Source organism: Bos taurus, chromosome 17 (assembly GCF_002263795.3).
Source record: "Bos taurus isolate L1 Dominette 01449 registration number 42190680 breed Hereford chromosome 17, ARS-UCD2.0, whole genome shotgun sequence".
Taxonomy (NCBI): Eukaryota; Metazoa; Chordata; class Mammalia; order Artiodactyla; family Bovidae; genus Bos; species Bos taurus.
Genome location: NC_037344.1, coordinates 64,962,372 through 64,970,285, shown reverse-complemented (window position 1 = coordinate 64,970,285; position 7,914 = coordinate 64,962,372).

The window sequence follows — 7,914 nt, the reverse complement described above, 5'->3', positions numbered from 1 at the left end:
ATTCGTTTAGGTTTGAAACTGTCTTATAAGAAAATGAAAACAAGTTATTTAAATGTACTGCAGTCCAGGTAATGTCCTACCTAGCTATATTGCCAATAATGATAAATATAGGATATGGTCTCCATGATTAAAGATAACATATTCTCTTCTAAAACTAGAATTTGATTTATGATAATACATTTATGGTAGCAGGTTTCTAGAGATCTACAGAAATCACTTGGAAGGAACAAATTCAAAGTAATAACTTTCTGAATGTTTCCTATAAATGCAATACAAATATCATTTATTTGTAACACTATAATTTCTAGACTCATACACTTAAAATGTGACTCAATAAAGGTATTCATGTTAAAATCATTGAATTCAATCTTGTTATTAAAAATATATGCTGGTCTTAGGCTTCTTAATCTACTGATTAGAAAAAAATTGTTGCTTTTCTAAGATTAATAGAAATATTGTGACCAGGACACTATCTGATTTTATTAGCCTACTGCTGCTGCTGCTAAGTCACTTCAGTCATGTCTGACTCTGTGCGACCCCATAAATGGCAGCCCACCAGGCTCCGCTGTTCCTGGGATTCTCCAGGCAAGAACACTGGAGTGGGTTGCCGTATAAAATCAGATGAAAGAAACTGGGTATCAAATATTTCTAGGGGAAAGCTGTATTATTCCAAAGGCTTATTTCTCCAATATATCACAGTACTACCTAAGTTTCATGTTACTGAGTAGGTGTTGGGCAGGCCAATTAAAGGTCTTTTAGGAATGAATTTGGCTTAAGTAGCAGTGTGTGTGTATGCTTAGCTGTGTTCAACTCTTTGAGATCCATGGACTGTAGCCCAACAGGCTTCTCTGTTCATAGGATTCTCCAGGCAAAAATACTGGAGTGGGTTGCTATTTCCTCCTCCAGGGGAGCTTCCCAACCCAGGGATTGAACCTGTGTTTCTTGCGCCTCCTGCAGGGCAAATTCTGTACCTGGGAAGCTGTAAGTAGCAATAACAATATATAATCTAAGAATAAATGAACCTCCTGACTCTGAGTGAGAAGTCTGATGCAGGCCTTACCAGGCTAAACTTAACATGTCAGCAGGGCTGTATTTGTTTTCTGCTCCAGGAGTCTTGTTTCCTCCACTTTATCTTCTATAGGTTGTCTGCACTCCTTACCTCCTGGCCCCACTTCCATCTTCAAAGCCTGCAATGTTCAGTGGAGTCATTCTCATATCGCACTGTCACTGACTCTTCTGCCTCCCACGTCCACTTTTAATGACCCTTGTGATGATGCTGGGACTGCTTGGACAATCCAGGATATTCTCCCTATTTTCATGTTAGCTGATTACCGGCCTAGCTTTGTCTACAACCTTGATTTTCCCAAACATATAAGGCAACATGTGGGTAGAATTTAAAGATTAGAATATGGACATCTTTAGACGGGCCACTGTCCTGCCAGAAACACTGTCCAGGGCTGAGACTGTCGGGAACAAGGGACATACGTGAATGTAGGCACTCCTTCCCCCATGGGTGCCTCAGAATGAGAGAGGCTTGGGGGAGTCCCTTGCTGGAGTCTCCAGGGGCACATCTCTTAAGCACCTGCTCCACGGCCTGCACCCCGCTCTCCTCATCCTCCTCCCTCTCAGTATATGTGGGGGCTGACCTGCTCTGGGTGCAAGATTTCTGGGGGACCCCCTTCTGTTCTGCTCTGTACCCTCACTCATCTGGTTGTTTCTGTGTCTTGTCTATTGTAAATACTGCTGCTATGGACATAATTTAAGTATGTTCAAAGAATCAAAAGAAATCATACTTTAAAAACTGAACAGCAGTATGGAAATTATATTCTTTGAAGTACAGAATAGCAATAAAGGAGATAAACTTATAAAAGAGAACCAAATGGAATATCTGGAGTTGAAAAGGATAGGTGTCACTGGAAATTTCACTGGAGGGGCTTCCATTACTTTCTCAGAGCTGCTGTAACAAATCGCTACAAACCACATGGCTTAAAACAACAGAAATTTGCTGTTTCACACTTCTGGGGGCTGGAAATCTGGAGTCAAGCTGTAGGCTGGGCTATGCTCCCTATGAAACAGTAGAAAATGAATTCCTTGCTTTCTAGCGTTTGGCATCTTCTGGAACTCCATGGCTTCCTTTGCCTTGTGGTTGCATAGTTCTAATCTCTGCCTTCAACATCATGTGGTCTTCTCTGTGTCTGTGCATCCGTACTTGAGACCTTCTTTCCAAATAAGGAATTAATACCTAACTTGGGGTGGGGACACAAACCCAAAATAGGGCTGAACAGATTTCAATAGGACAAAGACAGAATCAGCAAATTTGAAGACATCAGGATAACTGAGTTCCAGTATGATGAAGTGTTTTTTTTTTTTTTTTTTTTTAAAGAAAAAAGGCAGGGGGATAGGGAAGATAAATGAACAGAGCCTAATTAGACCTGCGTACTATCACATGCATAAAGAGAGTTCCAAAAAGACACGAGAGAGAGAAAGGGAGGCCATGTGAAGTCCTAGCCAAAATCTCACCAAATTTAATGGAAAACACAATCACAATATTCAGGAAGTTTGATAAACATCAAGTTGAATAAGCTTGGTGGTTTAGTCACTAACTCGTATCCAACTCTTGTGACCTCATGGACTGTAGCCCACCAGGCTCCTCTTCCTCGGTCCATAGGATTTTCCAAGCAAGAATACTGGTGTGGGTGGCCATTTCCTTCTCCTTCTCCAGGGGATCTTCCCAACCCAGGGACTGAACCTGGGTCTCCTGTACTCCAGGCAAATTCTTTATGACTGAGTGATCAGGGAAGCCCAAAATGAAAGTGAAACTTGCTTAGTTGTGTCCAACTCTTTGTGACCCCATGGACTGTATATACAGGAATTCTCCAGGCCAGAATACTGGAGTAGGTAGCCTTTCCCTTTTCCAGGGAATCTTCCCAACACAGAAATTGAACCCAGGTCTCCTGCATTGCAAGCGAATTCTTTACCAGCTGAGCCACAGGGGAAGCCCAAGAATACTGGAGTGGGTAGCCTATCCCTTCTCCAGCAGATGTTCCCAATCCAGGAATTCAACTGGGGTCCTCTGCATTGCAGGTGGATTCTTTACCAACTGAACTATGAGGGAAGCCGTCATACGATGAGTAAGCTTGCATCATAATAAAATGATTCAAGGCCAAAGACAGAGTCATGAAAGCAACAACAAAGAAGTGGCAGATCGTGTGAAAACCTCCCACTAAGTGTAAGGGCCGATTTTTATTAGAATCGGTGGGATGGTGTATTAAAAGCATTGAAAGAAGGAATTCTCTGGCAGTCCAACGGTTAGGACTTGCACTTTCACTGGCCAAGGGCCTGGGGTTCAATCCCTGGTTGAGAAACCGAGATCCAGTAAGTCACATGTCGTGCAGTCAGAAAAACAAGACAAACAAAAAACAACTGCTAAAAGTCACTGCATGTCAACCGAGAATTCTCTAGTAGAAATGCCCTTCAATACTGGAGACATTAAGACATTACCAATGAATAAAACCTGAGAGAATCCTTTGCTACGTATAAGAAATGTGGAGTCCTTTATGCTGAAAAGAGAACAGTGTAAATGTAAGTACGTAAGATGTATGTGGGATAAACAGATAAAGTGAAAGGGAAAGTCACTCAGTCGTTTCCTGCCGGGAGCCAGCACAGGAGATCCCACCCATGACAAGGTCATGCGGAGGAGACCTGACAGGCAAGGCAGATCAGGACTCAAGGGACTCCCTGGACCTCCTCGAGCCTCGACTCCGAAACCAAAGTCTGTCTACTGTCTACTATATTATGCATTTCACCAACTCTTCTGACGTTAACAGGGGGCTATCCCCAACCACCTTTCTCTGAAGAAAATCAACTTAAGGCTCTAGTTAATAAGTCTCCTGGGCTTGAAAGGAGCATTTTAATTCTAACCCCTCTGTTACTATTTTAGCTTGCTCGGCGGGTTTATCCACACTCTTGCAACTAACACACATGATTGTTACAACACCCCAAGCATAACCTTTGAGCGATAAAAAAGCTTTATTAGAATAATACTGCATTGTTGAGCCAGTGTTTGCTACTGAGTTTCCTTGTCCTTTATCCAATGTGGGCCTGAGAGTGCATTAGCTAGTATAGTTGGTATGCAAGAAAAACAAGCAGTAGCCTTGGCATTAGCAACATAAGACTCTTCAGTTAATAAGTTCTTTCTTGTAACCCACTGCACCTTTGCTCCATAAGAATGTAGCTCTGTTTCCTGAGGGGGACTGCAGACTGGAAAGATAAAGGGAAAGCAGGTTTTCTGGTTGACCAACCTTTATCAAGAAAGAGTTACAAAATGTTAACAGGCCACAGGGCCAGAAGATGATGTACATAACATAAGACCCTTGTTTATGAAAAGCTATGCAAAAAATGTCCTGGTTTTGATAAAGGTAAAACTGATGGAATGTTGAGTTGACTCTGCATGACTTTGTATCTTTCACTTCTGGAAATGTGTAACTCAGGGTATAAAAGCCCCTTTTGAAAATAAATCTGCAGACCCGTTCCACCTAAGCTGGGTCTCCCCGTGTCATTCTTTCTTTCTCTCTCTCTCCTTTCTTTCAGGCTGATTCCCTGGAGCACAGAGGCTCTCTGAGTTCACTTTTTTGCCCGGGCTTCTAAGACCCAATCGAGGAGGCGCTCTGCGTCTCCACTCCGGAGAGAAGGCGCTCTGTGTCTTCGCTCCATTGAGAGGGAGCCTGTGGCCTCCGTGAACAGAGCAAGTCCCATATCAGGGGCTTTATTGGCTTTCTGTGTAAACCAAGGAATATCAGCCTCTTTTTCTCTCCTTTACTTTCTCTCTCGCCGACGCCATCCATCCTGAGGGTATCCCTGGATCCTGCTAGGGCTGGACCCTGGCAGTTTCCGACTCTTTGCAACCCCATGGACTATACATATACAGTCCGTGGAATTCTTCAGGGCAGAATACTGGAGTGGGTAGCTTTTCCCTTCTCCGGAGGATCTTCCCAATCCAGGGATAGAACCCAGGTCTCTTGCATTGCAGGCGATTCTTTACCAGCTGAGCCACAAGGGAACAAGAATATTGGAGTGGGTAGCCTATCCCTTTTCCAGGGGATCCTCCTGCCCCAGGAATCGAACCGGGGTCTCCTGCATTGCAGGTGGATTCTCTACCAACTGAGCTATGAGGGAAGTCCATATAAACCATGTACTGTTTTATTCTATCTGGTTAAAAAGGACACTACAAGAATATTGTAAGTCTATGTTCCTGAACACAAAAAGTATACAGTGGATAATGAATATAACAATAACAGCATACAGGAGGGTAATGGAACAGATCCACAGATGAGTCAAGACGCTGTGAATCACTGAAATTAATTTGGTGTTAATCCAAATAAGAATTGTATAAATTAAGATGTTAATTGTCCCCAGGGAAACCACTAAGGCTATAATCCAGACTCTATAGTAAAAGAAACACCATGGGAATTAAATTGGCCCACTAGAAAATAACCACAGAAGAAAGCAGTGATGGAGGAATAGGAGAACAAAAAGATGTAACTCGTACAGAAAACAGATGGCAAAATAACAGATTCCAATGCTACGTGATTAGTGATTAAACAAAACGTGTGTGGTTTGCATAGTTCAATTAATAGGCAGACCCTGGCAGAATGGATAAACAGCTCTGATCTTACTACGTGCTATCTAGAGCTGAGCTTTAAATTCAAGATACAAAGGGACTGAGAGCAAAGGATGAGAAAATGTGTACCAAGCAGATATTAACCAAAAGAAAATCTGACTGGCTTTACTATGTAAAACAAAGTTTGTGACAATTTTTTCTAGAGACAAATAAGGACATTTTATAGTGACAAAGGGTCCATTTTTCAAGGAGGAAACAGTTACATTTTTTGCACCGAACAAGATAGCTCCAAAATACATGGAGCAAACTGACAAGAGACTCCTTAATGATAATAGTTGGAAATGTCAATACTCAGCTGTCAGTAGTGGTGAGAATCTGTTATTTCTTGGGATCAACATTGTGGGGAGGGCAGAGTAGGGGCTGTGACCCATATTTTACGGTTCAGGAGACTGAAATTTACATAGATTGAGTAACTTGCCCAGAGTCACAACACTCATGAGTGATGGGTCTGAAGCAAGACAGGGAGATGATTCCCTGGGGATGGAGATCCCTGAACCCCTGGACATGAGATTGTGCCCTGGATACACAAACCAAGAGCTCTCCTCGCTCCCTTCCCACATCCTCCTGCCTAAGGATGCTGCAGGGAGACAGCTGGTACCCAGAGGTGCCTGGCCCAAGAGAATGGCTCAAATCTCAGCCCAACTCCTGACTCAATCCCTGAGCCCAAATACACTGCCTTTCCCGCAAATTAAGACCCCCTGATGGACTGGGAGATGAGAACATGCATCTTGCCCCCTCCCCTCCCCCTCAGCACATGATTCTATCCACTGCTGCTTTGCAGTGAGACTTCCTGGTGGTCAGGTGACCACCCTGAATGACCAGTAGCCTGCTTGACTCTAATTGGCTCAGAACCCAGGACATTCTAAACCAACTGCCCACATGACAGTTGCACAGAGAATTCGCATCATCTTCAACTGACCTAACCTGGATGAGGAGCAGTGGCTACTCACTAGCTGGGAACAGGATCTCCTGGGCTGGTGGTGTTTTGGGGGCTTACTGAATGAAGTCTGTGGGCCCCAGTGCCTCACTGACTAAAACCTGACCAATGGTTGGAGCGGCCTGGACTAAGGCCTGGTTGGGGGCAGGCAGTGGCTGAACTGGTTCTGAGTGGGCACCATCTCTGCCCAGTCCTCGCTCTCCCAGATCCAGGCTCTGCTGTATAAACCACAGCCTTTCCTCCTGAATCTACTCACTGGTGTTATTTCCACAGCACCTTCAACGGAGTGGTTAGTGGGGGTGGCACACATGTGCCCCTGCCTGTGGTTTGGCCAGAAGTGAATTCTGATGTGTCTGAACCACGGCTGGGAATGGTGAGCAGACCATCTTGACCGCACATGATATTCTTGTGCGTCCAGTGTCTGAATCCCTTGTGATCTTTTTCTTTTGGTTAACCGGGCCACAATACTGGAAAATACATTCAAAGCAGAACTATTGACATATTCCTGGGAGAAGACCATGGGGAAATACCAATTCATTCCCAGGCCCCACTTCTGTTCCCTTTGATGGCCAGCTGCCTAGGGGAGTCAGCTGAATCAAAGCTGGGGCTGGGGAGAGGAATGTTGCAGTGTGGTGTACAATTAATACACTCAAAATATCCAGCACCCATTGCACTGGAACATGACTTTATTCAGATGACATAATATATAAAGGGTGCACAGCACGGTGACTGAGGATGTGGGAGCTGGTGACTGATGGTCTGGGTTCAAATACCAGGCATCACGTGAACCTGGGAAGGTTATGTGGACCCTCTTGTTCTCATTTCTTGTTCTGTGATAGGAAAGCGTTAGTAGGGTCTGCTGCTGCTGCTGCTGCTAAGTCACTTCAGTTGTGCCCGACTCTGTGTGACCCCATAGATGGCAGCCCACCAGGCTCCCCCATCCCTGAGATTCTCCAGGCAAGAACACTGGAGTGGGTTGCCATTTCCTTCTCCAATGCATGAAAGTGAAAAGTGAAAGGGAAGTCGCTCAGTCATGTCTGACTCTTAGTGACCCCATAGATTGCAGCCCACCAGGCTCCTCTGTCCATGGGATTTTCCAGGCAAGAGTACTGGAGTGGGGTGCCATTGCCTTCTCTGTAGTAGGGTCTACTTACTGCTATTATGAGACTAATTTTAAGTGAATACAGTAAAGCCTGAAGAAAAATTATCACTAAGTGCTACAGAAGAATTCAAATATTACTAGCCCGAAAGAATAAGAAACACGGCAGTGGTTCCTCCAGAGAGGAATGACTATGAG